We start from the raw sequence: 13,179 nt of genomic DNA on the forward strand, positions 1-13,179 counted from the left end.
ATTCGGCCAATCACAATGCATTGGATAGCTGGCCAATCAGAGCACACCTCGCTTTTTCAGACCGATGAGCTTTGTAAAAATCGACGCGTTTCAGAAAGGTGGGGCATAGAGGAGAAACAATAATGTACAGTATGTGGAAAAGAATGTGTTTTTTGAACCTTAAACCGCATAAACACATTTCATTGCACCAAATACACAAAATAATGTTCTTTTTAGCAACATCATATGACCCCTTTAAGCGACCAATTTACGAACGTCTGCCTTTGAGCCAATCACTGACAGATCCTGGCATTACGTAATTAATATTCATGAGGTACACGTTTTCACCAGTAGGATTCATAAATACCTATATTACCTATATTTTTAAATTATAAGGTCAGTTATCTTCACTTGCGTATTTCTAAAATTATTTTTAAAAATGTGAATAAAATTCAAGTTGTATTTTTAAAAACCACATGTTCTGTTTTCCAGCCAATCAGAAGACGAAGTTGTGGTTGGCAAATTATGAATATCAAGTGTAATCCCAATCTGAAAATCGAGGATGGATGTAAATAACTGAAGTTTGTGGCAGATTAAGTAGCACCGCGAAACGGAACATTTTATTGTATCCGACAGGTACATTTTCAAAATTGTAATCCGCATTCAATTCTTTAATTTTCATAATTATCAGTTTAGAAAATGGTGTATTCGACGGCTTTTACAAACTCATTGCACGCTCGTGTCACACATTTCACGAAAACCCACTTTTATGTTGTTTAAAACGAAGATCAGTTGTTTGCGAGTTACTCGTGCAAGTATTTACTTGAACCAATTAGTTTTAGGCTAGTGTCAATAACATGATCATTGGTTTGACCTGATGCATTTCTTTGTTTGCATAAAAAGGAAATATTTAATATGCATTAAATAGTTTTTTTGGGCGGTGAATTCGAATTAATGACCCCATGCAATCAAAATGGACATGTGTCTGATTTACTGATAAACATTATTCTTTCTCTGGCCCATGCACTTTGGCCAAGACCACATTTTACGTCTCCTGCTTGGATAAAACTGACCAGTGTTACTTTCTCCGCTTCAGCGATTTCCGGCGGCAGCGTAACAACTCGTCAATTCATGTTCGTATTTATTTTTTATTTTTTTAACAATTGTAGAACAATAACGAATTGCCAACAAAATATTATTTCCTTCTCTTTTTTTTCTTAAGTCTTTAATAATCAATTAGTCCAGTCCCCAAACCTCCTCGGTGATCTCCTGACTCGTTGCAGCCTACCCCTCATTTGGCCGTTAACAGTCCCTGTTAAATCCTGTTGCACCGTGCTACCTTCTCTCCACTGAACATCCTCTGTGTCCTGCTCAGTTATCGGCACACTGGTGCCATCCATGAGAGGCATGCTGTCTGGCCCACCGGAATTTCTGGTTTCCTCCGTGAAGAGACAAGACAGATCCAAGTCAAGTTCAGCTCCATTGACTCCCAGGTCTGGGGCAGAAACTTCCTGAGGTTGCCAACCTTCTGAGTCTTTAAACACCCAGCTGTTCTCCAGGGGTTGCCGAGAATGGTATGGTTTGAGCTTGTAATGGTGAACGACTTTTACTTTGGTCCTCGGGTTTCTCTGGATCTGGTACACTAAGTCGTCCAGATGTCCCAAGATAAAGTAAGGACCATCGTAGTTGGTCTTCCTGATTTTGTTTTTCACTCACTTCGTTCCCTTGACAAGGTGCCACACCGCATCACCGACTTTGTAGCGTGTCCTGGCTGCTCTCTTGTCGTACTGCTTTTTAGCATGCTCCACCGATTGGCCAAGTGCATCCCTTGCAACTTGATGTGCCAACTCACACCTTTCTCTCATCTGAACCACATATCGTGGAAATGATTGCGTCAGTGTGTCGTTGGGGGGCTTTCCTACGACCAGGTCAATGGGCTCCGTTATCTCCCGGCCGAAGAGCATCATGTTTGGGGTAAATCCAGTCGAACTGTGCTTGGTCGCTCGGTAAGCCATCACAGCGTAGGGAACCATCAGATCCCATTCCCAATGACATCGCTCAGAGGTTGTGGCTAGGATTTTCTGTAGAGTGGCATTAAATCGCTCAACCTGCCCATCTGACTGAGGTCGGAAAGGCGTTGTACGGGTCTTGTCAATGTCGAGCAGCTCACACATTGTTTGGAAGACCTCCGATTCAAAATTGGTGCCCTGGTCACTATGGAGGGTAAGTGGTGCCCCGTAACGGCAGACCCATTCAGCGACTATAACCTCTGCCACAGTAACAGCCTGGTCGTTGGGCAGGGGGTACGCCCCTTCCTGCTACAGAACGCAGGTGCCTGTCTCGCCTGTGGGGTCAACTCCACTTGACAGTACCCGGAGGCAAGGTCCAATGTGCTAAACCACTTTGCTCTGGACAGCGTGTCTAGTGTGTCTTGGATTCTTGGAAGTGGGTAGTCGTCTTTTATGGTGTGCTCATTTAGTGCCCGGTAGTCTACACACAAGCGGTATGTTTGGTTTTTCTTTTGCACCATTACGATGGGTGAAGCCCAGCAGCTATTACTTGGGGAGGCTAAGCCAGCATCAAGATTCTGCTGGATCTGTTCATCGGCGCTTTTCTGTTTCTCAAATGCCATTCTACGCGGTTGCTGCTTCACAGGTGGGCCAGGCTGGATTTGAATGTCATGTTGGACAAGGTTTGTGCGGCCGAGGTCTGTCGGTCCAGTGGAGAAAACATCACCGTAAGCACGAAGCAGCTCCGCAAGCTCACGCTGTTCTGCCTCCCTCAGATCCCTTGTACTCTCTGCATACAGCGACTGTAAGTGACTTGGGACAACTGCGGGACATGAATCCGCTGGAGGCAGCTCTGCAGTGGAGGCCTGAACCACATCAGCAGGCTGGAGGATTCCGGCAATTACACCCTTCCTCACCTTCACAGCGACAGTACCTGGGTTATACAGTCTAACAGGAACTCGATTACTTGGCTGGGCACCAATTATAATCCGTGCCACCATCACCTGATGCTTCTCCATGAAGCCTTTAGTCGGAAATGTGCATCGAAAATGTGCATTGCCTGGAACGATGTATTCACGTCCCGCCTCAAGGACAGCTGTGCGTGCTATGCGGACCACGTGCACCCTGGGCTTGTTCTTTGGATTAAAGTATGGAATCTGCTCGCCGAACAATACAATCTTCTGACTGCCAAAGTCGAGGCGTGCCCGTGCCTGCTCCAAGAATGGATGCCCCAAAATGGCCTCGGTGCCCTCGGCTACATCTGCAACAATGAAATTAACACTGACTGTTTGGGTTCCAACTTGCACTGGAACATCAACTTCCCCGAGGACATTGACATTTATAGGGCTTATTCCCTGCAGGGCCTGTACAGTGGATAGCTTGAGTGGGGGTCTTACATCAGGCTTGATGGTTTCATAACAGAGCCGAGGTAACACGCTCCTCCTGGCCCCACTGTCCAACAGGGCACAGACTTCCATGTCATACAACAGCAGATGAATGCACATTTCTGGCCCACTCCCCTTGACTCTGAGAACGTGGAGGCAGGCTGGGTCTCTGTAGGCCGAGGAAGTGGTGGAGTCACACGTTCCAGGTTGAGCCTGGGTGAAGGACAGTTCCGCCTCATGTGACCAATACCTTGGCAGTTGTGACAGACAATCTCTTCCCAATTGATTTTACTCCTCTTGTTGAATCTTTGCAGACGAGGTGTGGCTCATAGCAACATGTGGGCCTGCTTACCGAAACGGATGCTGGACACGGGGCAGAACTGCATTTAAATGGATTGTTGTTATCGGTTTAACAGTTTAAAATGTCCGTATGTCTCACCACCTGCAACGAACGAATCCCGGACTCGAGCCCCCAATGTTACTTTCTCCGCTTCAGCGATTTCCGGCGGCAGCGTAACAACTCGTCAATTCATGTTCGTGCAAGGGAAGAGACGGACAAAATTACCGATGCATGCCATTTTTTTACTCGTTCTCATGTTGTCAGGTTCACAGTGCCAAACAGCTCCCGGGTGGACTGATTTTACTTAACTTGTAAGCGGAATTCAAACTTTCTCCCTCAGTTCTCCACTGCACAGCACACAGTGAGGCACGTCTCTCTAGCACATTTTACACTGAACTACATTACACATAATGCATCTCACTCTGGACTACAACTCCTGTACATAGCTGTCTTAAAGCGGCAACTCCTTTTTCCTCTCTCCCGCAACACCAGACACTCCTTTTTCCTCTTTCAATCCTGACTGACTCCAGTTTGAATAACAATGTCCGACGATGATTCATCTTTTCATTTAAAACCACTATCAGTATATTCACACATGGTGTGCTCCAAACAGCAGTACAATGCCAACAGCCCGGTTTACAACATACAGGTACACATTTCCAATAAAGAAGCCGGAGCACGTAAAAAAGAAGGCTGGATGATCCATAGACAATGCCTCACAAGAACATTTTCCCCGGATCAGGGATACTTTTCCATGTACTTCCTAACCAGAGTCCAGGGATTGACACCTACACAGCCATTAATAATATCAAAAGACATCACACCGCCTCGGTCAAAGGTCAATCAGTCTGTGACCCCTGTCGTGTCCACCCCTCTGTCCAGTTGCAAACAGAACTGGATAGATCAAGACCGGGAGAGCCTCCCTCCCAGATACTGGTTCTTAAATGGGACAGAGAGGTTCCTGCAGTTGAAATATCATTGCGTGCGTCTCTAAACTTTGATATTTGCAGTTTGACTAGTTTCTGTTATTATTTACTCTTCCTGATGTTGTTTTAAACCTGTTTTTCGGTATTTTGTCCATAATGGACAGAACATTTGAAGCTTGTTTTCAATGACCATTCAAATTGGCAACATCTAAATAAAAATATTCTACATTCTTATGAAGCCATATGATTTCCTCATCTGAGAAACGGACCAAATTTAAACTGGTAGAGCGTGACGTGACATGTGGCCAAGCATGGTGACCCATACTTGGAATTAGTGCTCTGCATTTAACCCATCCAAAGTGCACACACACAGCAGTTGGGGGTTCGGTGCCTTGCTCAAGGGAACCTCAGTCGTGGTATTGAAGGTGGAAGAGAGCGCTGTACATTCACTCCCCCCACCTACAATCCCTGCCAGTACGAGGCTCGAACTTGCAACCTTTGGGTTACGAGTCCGACTCTCTAACCATTAGGCCACGACTTCCCTGTCATGCAGGTGATGTATTTTTGTTGGCCAATACCTGGAAACGAGTTAACATTTTAGTTTGTTTAGCCTTCCTTTAGTTTTTTACTTCTGATGAATGTATTTAGGCTTCAAAATTCATAGAGATATCATCGTACTGATGTAGATATACTGCTCAGTACATTGCAAAAACCGACATGAAAAATAGTTGTGATAAGATATTAACGTGTTTAACGAAAGACAAATTGTTTTTAGCAAATTAAATGGTACAGTATAGCATTTTGTGATACTGTAAATTACCTTTTTTTTTTGACTGGATTCCACTATTCTCTCCATGTTTTCTTCATCCAACCCTAATGATACAGTTTCAGCTTGTGCATTTGGTCACTCATCAGCCATCTGTGCTCCTACTTTTCTGTGTCATTGTTAAACTGTCCCTTTGCCCACTGAGCAGGTGAAGTCTAAGGTGGCTGTTCCAGACAACACAAAGACCACCAGCAAACCTGTGGTGTTTTGTGAAGAGGAGTGGGAGAGACGGAAGAAGACATATGTTGAGTCCGTAAAAAGACATATGAAAGAAAAAGGAGCAGCAAACGGTACCGCAATTACCAAAACACTGATTTCTGTCTCGTTCAAGTTGTGTAATTTGTGTGTGCCAAACCTGTAAAAAGAACATTCCCCCTGTCTGCCATTGTTTGGTGAGAAAGATCTCATGCTGTTGGTTGATTCCATGTTGCTGTCGAGCTGGCCATGATGTGCCAATAATAGTTAATAGTGTTCACACTTTGAGAAGTCAAACTACTAACTGTTACTGCGTGTTTAAGAACCAAATCCATCAAGATGTTTTTAACTTCAAACCATTGCTACGAATCTTCTATCCATAATATTGCTTTCTTCAGTCAAAAAGTAATCTCGTCCGAATCAGGAGAGAAATCTGCACAGATCAAGCACCGTTTACCAAAAAGTCCAAAACAGTTCTAAACTAATATGTAATTGGATTTTGATGTGAGAGGACAACAGGAGATGGACTTTTTCAATGGAGGAAGTTATGGATTATGGACATGTGTTTTCTTGTAAATTCATCTACATCTTGGATGGCCAAAGGGTGAGTCATTTTTTAGCAAATTTTCATTTTTAGGTGAACCATTCCCATAAAAAATATTACAGCAACATGTAATGGGGAAATCTCAGTGTGATATGTAGGACACTGTTGATTGGTGGTGTGACGTCTGTGTTGGCAGGTGTCATCACTGAGCTCCATACTTTGATGAATACTGTGGCCAGTCATCAAACTGGAGGGAATGGGCCACACTGGCAACACCCCTCAGACCTCACACGGAGGTAAATGTTACCAACCCTGTCAAGAACATTTCTGGGTCACGTTTGACCCCAAATCAAAAGTTTGTTTAGCTTCTTAATTCAGTCTTATGTACCTAGATTGTTGATCATCATTTCTTATCATGAAGTCTGTCTCACTTACCATCATCATACCTGCAAACTCATTGCTGTTAATTGAAATTTATGTGATTTGTGCAAATCAAAAAGAAACACTCATTTTTTAACTCTCATGATAAGGGGCCAATCAGTTTATTAGAATGATTTCTGAAGGATCATGTGACACTGAAGACTGGAGTAATGATGCTGAAAATTCAGCTTTGCATCACAAGAATAAATTAAAATGTTAAATATATTAAAATAGAAAACAGTTCTTTCCACTAGAGGGAGCCTTCAGACTTTAAAATGCTAAAAATATAAAACTGTAAGATCACATAAAGGATACCAGAGTCTGCTCTGTTTGAATAGAGTGCCTTCTGTCATCTGATTAATATAGTTCATGCCTATTTAGCAAGTACAATTCCTCTTAGTGTAATTGTAAAAACATCCACCATGTGTCTTTTTGCTATGAAAACTTTAATTATTTTTATAAAGAAAACATAATAACTTTTATATTGTTAGTAGTATTTTAACTTGAACGTTTACTGGACTGAAGCAAATTGGGTTTACTTGATTATACATACAGTGCTGCTTGAAAGTTTGTGAACCCTTTACAATTTTCTAAATTTCTGCACAAGTATGACCCAAAAACATCATAAGATTTTTTTTGCACAAGTCCAGAAAGTAGACATAGAGAACCCGATCAGACAAATGAGACAAAATATTTTCTTTGTCATTTATTTATTGAGAAAAAGGATCCATTGTTACATATCTGTGCGGTGCAAAAGTAAGTGAATCTTTGCTTTCAGTATCTGCTGTGACCCAATTTTGCAGCAGTAAAGTTTCTTGTAACTGCTGATCAGTCCTGCACAACATCTCACAACAGCTCATTCCTCAGTACAGAACGACTTCAACTCTGTGATGTTATGGGTTTCCTACCATGTTTCACAGATGGGATGAGGTTATGCTGGAATGCAGTGTGTTCTCTTCTCCAAACAGAACACTTCTCATATAAACTAAAAAATTCAATTTTGGTCTCATCTGTCCACAAAACATTTCTCCAATAGCCCTCTGTAAGAGTGGTCTTGAATCTCCTCCATTTCTACACGATCTGTCTAACCGTGGATTTGTGGAGTCCAAACTCTTTAGAGATGGTTTTGTAACCTTTTTCAGCCTGATGAGCAACAACAACCCTTTTTCTGAGGTCCTCAGAGATCTACTTTGTTCGTGGTGTCCTTTTGATTGGTTTTGTTCATTTGTTACATTTAAAGCAGTTTTATAAACTTTATAAATTTAAATTAAACATTTTACTGTTAAATGTTTCAAATGTGTCAGTTATGTGTGATATATAACAAAGTTATTGTTTTTGTTGTTTTTTGACCCATGTAGCCTTGTATTTTAATAAGTTATTGACAAGTAAACAGTAATAAAATAAGAACAAATTAACATTACAAGCAATAGCACAAATAAATACATTGGAACAAACGGGTACAAATGAAACAGTTTTTCAGGTAGGTCTAACAGTAGCATTCAGATATGAAATACTAAAACTTATACATTTAATATAGATTAATCCTCATTAAAGCAAAATAAGTTATTCAATCAAGAGCAGATTTTAGCAGAGTATTTATTTTTCTTTTGTTATATAATTAATATAATGAAACAGACAGCAGCAGGTATATTAAGCTGCTGTCACTTTAAGACCAAATGCACATGTCTGACACGCATCAGATTTTCTCCCAACTGTTAAGAGGATTCTTGCTAAAATGGAAATTTGACTTGGGAATTTTGTGTGTATTTGTCGGTCTGCGATGAGACTCAAAAGTTTGAGTAATTGTGCGCTGTGGACGCTGCCCTCTTTGTGCATGCACAGAAAACAGTGCATGAGTACTTATTTGATTTCTCTTTAGCATCTTCTTGCATGAAAATTAATTAAAAAAAGGTTTCAAATTATTTGGATGCATAAACTGGCAAGGCTTAAAAATACATGGGTGTGATAAACTTTCATGACAAGTCAAAAATAAAGCATTAAGTTGAAGGGGGAATTTTTCAAAAAGTGGGTGGAAACATGTCCCCCATCTCAGCTTTGTGGTATTGAGCAGAAAAGTCTAATTTTGACATCTGGAACATCTTGACTCGAGAAATTTCTTTGGAAAAGAGAGAAGACTATGAAGACTGCTAGCTGTGAGTGAGATGAACACATGTTCTGCAGGCATTTCGGCTTTGTTGTATTGAGGATTAAAGTCTCATGGTGTCTGGAACTTGCTGAGAAATTTCCTTGGAAAAGAGAGAAGGCTTCACAACACAATGTGTATGACAGAATATGTCTTTTCAGTGACCATAATTTTAAACAATTGTTTAAAGTGCCATTCATATTTTGAGTTATAAATAATATAATATAATGCACTTTTAAAAGACTAGACACTACTCAAATCTGTTAACACTGCACACATGTGCTATAAAGATAAAACATAAATCATATCTATAAATAAAGGCATTTATTAATTCCCCCTGACAATCATCTGTAATTTGAGTGTTTATAATTTGACCTGATTAGGGGCCTACCATGATGGTAGTTGAACAAATTCAGAGTAACAGGATTAGTTTCAAGTTGACAAAACCAAACCACTCCAATCTGGCTTTGTTAGTATGCTGAACATCAACTTTCCTTGTCAACTCCGGTTTTGATCCTGAGTTTGTGGAGCGCGTGCACATGAATGTGTGACATCACGGCAATCACAAGCCTTGCAACAAAGCAAGGGAGATTCACTTTTTGCGAGAGAATCAGCGAGATTCAAAACTCTTTTGTTAAATGTTAAGAGATTGAAGAATATAAGGAATTTAAACGCATTCACAATGAAGAAAGTACTTGTTCACGAAAGAGGACAAATAAAACAAATTATCTTGCTCTATCAGTGCAGTCACAAATGAAGCTTGTTAAGTTAAAACTATCTTTCATTTATAAATCTGATAAAACTAAAGACTCTTCGGTGAAATGAAGGAAATGAAGGATGCAATACTACTCTATAGGTACTCAAGTTTAGCATGAGATTGGCCAAAACTGTGTGTGTTATGTCCTTTTAAATCTTTGCTTTATGCTGGTTAGTATTTATTTATTGTGAGTTGTTCAAATCGCGGTAATCAAATCAGGCCCAGCTCCAGCTTTGAGATTTAGGGTGTGCCAAGGGAAATTCCTGGTGGGCCCAGAGTTTGAACTTTATTTAATTTTTTCACCATAACAGTTTTTTTAACGTTACTATATAACAAAAGTGTCAGGTCTTGAAAGTGTTTCTCTATATATACAGGGCTCAACTCTAAGGAGATTTCTGGTTCGTTCTGGTTAAGATTTTTACTTGCCCTACGAAACTTTTCACTGGCCCACCACCAAAAAAAAAAAAAGAATTGAGGTGTTAACATATGAGACACAAAAGAGAACTGTCTAGATGTGGCTCTGTGTGCACTTTGGGTGTAAAAAATAACAGTTCCGTATGAACCGTTTAAAATCTTTTGAATGTTTAAATTGGCAAGACTTAAAAACACATGCCAATGATAATCTTTCGTGATGACGTGCAGCAGATGCGGGAGAATAAAATGATTCGCCAAACTCCCACAAATTAGAAATATCTAAACCTAAAATATCTAAAAAAAAAGATATAAATTGCTTTTCATCTATTGCACAAAAGCAACAAGAACAACTAATATGAAAAAAAAAAAAAAGAATTGAGGTGTTAACATATGAGACACAAAAGAGAACTGTCTAGATGTGGCTCTGTGTGCACTTTGGGTGTAAAAAATAACAGTTCCGTATGAACCGTTTAAAATCGTTTGAATGTTTAAATTGGCAAGACTTAAATCAGGCTTGTAAATGAGCCTGGCAGACTACAAGTATGAGTATGTGGTTAATGCTGCTTTTTATGTATGTATATATATATATATATATATATATATATAAAATTGTCTTTGAAACAAAAAAGCATGTTGAATTGCACTAACTGAAAAAACAATGCATTGCATCAACAGTGCTTGCATTTTAATGCCTTGTATTTTCAGTGTTTGCATTTTTAGGGTCTGAAATTTAACATAGTTGTTTATTTAAGCTGTGAATAATTAAATTCAAAACATTTCACATACATTTATTTTTCATAATTAAAAATGCAATAATTCATATTCACCTTCCAGAATTCACTTCCGAAATATTCAATCTGTTTAAAAATATGATGAATAATATTCGACAGGCAATTTTCAGTCCATTTTATTTCTCTTTACAAATTCGCTTCCACAAATTCACTGGTTCAAATTCGGCAGAAAATTAAGCATTGCACATCCGGGAAGTGCAGGAATAGCAGTAGAGTACTGATGCATGATCTCCACCTGCTGTTATTCGCTCACCAGCAGGTGGCACAAGCGGGTGTTGATGAAGACCAAAGCAACAGGTAGAGCAAGTCATTCATTCTCAAAAACTGATTTGCAGAAATGGAGCAAGCGGTAATGCCGAGTTCACACTGCACGATTTTAGACCGATTTTTCACTCGCCAACAGGTTTTGCGAAATCGGAGGCAAATCAGTGCTCGTTCACGCGAGTGACAATCACGCAGTGTGAATTATCAAAGACGAGATTTGAGGGAATCGCCGACACGTCGCCGACGCCCGTTAAATATTTGGCATGCTAAATATCTGGAGCTGTCGGCGATTCACAATCAAGTAGAACTCATGATTATCAGGGCCATTATGTATATGCGGAAAAGCTGATTAAGACTCAAAAACTGTGTTTACGTTTAATTCAGCATCTTCGCTGTTACTTGTTTCCCCGTGTAGCCACATGTAAGCAGCTTTCTCTACCAAAGGAGATTATAATGATATTTTACCTGACGCTGATATACAGAACTAACATTACATCTAAGACATATATTGTTTTCGGTTGCTTAGTTTCCTTAACTTTATATCATGACTTGTGTGATGCTGAGTTGTAATACTGGGGTTTCCCTCTTATGTCACACTCAAGGATTCCCCAACGACGCTTAACGTGCCTCAATGAACAAATACAGTGACATAAACAAGACCTCAGATCTCAGTATACACCTTATTGATGATGCAAACTATACAGGCAAGCAGATGAGGTCAGAAGAATGCAACGCTCTGCATTTTCTTTAAAATAGCTTTTCCAGCGCCGTAAAGCTGGAAACTTACACATTGACAGTTACACCAACTCTGTCCTGGAGCACATCAACAGGTGTGTGGGCAGAGTGACCACACACAAAAAAATAAAAATTTTCCCCAATCAGAAGCCCTGGATGAACAGAGAGGTTCGCCTCCTGCTCAAAGCAAGAGATGCAGCCTTCAGGTCTGCAGACCGGGAGGCTTACAGCTCAGCCAGAGCCAACCTGAGGAAGGGTATCTGCCAGACCAAACTCACACACAAACAAGGATTGAAGAGCACTTCAATTCTTCGGACCCCCGGCGTATGTGGCAAGGCATACAAACTATCACGGACTACAAACCACCCAGCACTGTGCCTCCCTCCAGCTCTGCCTCCCTCCCTGACGAACTCAATCACTTTTATGCTCGTTTTGATTGAAATAATAAGGAGGTCTCCCTCAAAGCTGAGCTTCCACCCAATGAACTGCCTCTCACACTCTCCACCTCAGATGTTTACTCCACTCTGTGTAAGGTGAATGCACGGAAGGCAGCTGGCCCTGACGGAATACCTGGTCGTGTGCTTAAAGCCTGTGCGGAGCAGCTGGCTGAGGTCTTCATGGACATTTTCAATCTGTCCCTGGCCCAGGCAACTGTCCCCACTAGTTTCAAAACCTCCACAAACGTGCCAGTACCGAAGCACTCCACTGCCTCGGCCCTTAATGACTTCCGTCCTGTCACACTCACCCCCATCATTGCCAAGTGCTTTGAGAGGCTGGTTGTATCCCATTTAAAATCCTGTCTCCCTGCTACACTAGACCCATACCAGTTTGCCTATCGCCACAATAGGTCAACAGAGGACGCCATCTCTACAGCACTTCACTCTGCCCTCACCCACCTGGACAGTCAAAATACACATGTGAGTTTTTCGCCAGACATGCGCTTTCCCTTGCCACTGTTCTATAGAGTCGACAGTCCTACAAAGATATCACACTACCACTATTAGTTTTAACAATATGCAACCAGTTTATATCGACATAAATAATTCAAAACCGCCTACGTGTATTGTAGGCTGCAAATTTTAACCGGAGAACACGTGCTATTGCACGGTGACCGAGGGACTGTCTGACAATCCACTCACTAGGTTAAAACATCCAATGTATTTTTTTGGAACATGAAAAAAAACAAAAACTTTAGGCGAATTTGTAATGGACTGTATCTGTTACGGAGGGAACACAGGAAGCGTGCGGATCCATCTGCAAGGCTTTATTAACAAGAGACGTGGTCAAAAACAGGCATAGGTCAGAAAGTGGCAAACAGGTATATTGATGGCAAGGCAAGAGGGATAATCCAGGTACAAGGCAAAGGTCCAGGCAGGGGCGAACAGTATCCAATTGGGTGAGACTCGAGGGATAATCCAGGTACACAGGCAGTGATCAGAACACGGGGAAAC

The 13,179-nt window shown here is 41.0% G+C and overlaps 1 pseudogene; it reads left to right on the forward strand.

The window, feature by feature from the left end:
* The first annotated feature begins 4,254 nt into the window (after nt 1-4,254).
* On the forward strand, nt 4,255-6,546 carry LOC107734265 (uncharacterized; annotated as a pseudogene).
* Nucleotides 6,547-13,179: the final 6,633 nt, after the last annotated feature.

This window comes from Sinocyclocheilus rhinocerous, unplaced genomic scaffold, assembly GCF_001515625.1.
Source record: "Sinocyclocheilus rhinocerous isolate Xijiao unplaced genomic scaffold, SAMN03320098_v1.1 scaffold730, whole genome shotgun sequence".
Lineage (NCBI taxonomy): Eukaryota > Metazoa > Chordata > Actinopteri > Cypriniformes > Cyprinidae > Sinocyclocheilus > Sinocyclocheilus rhinocerous.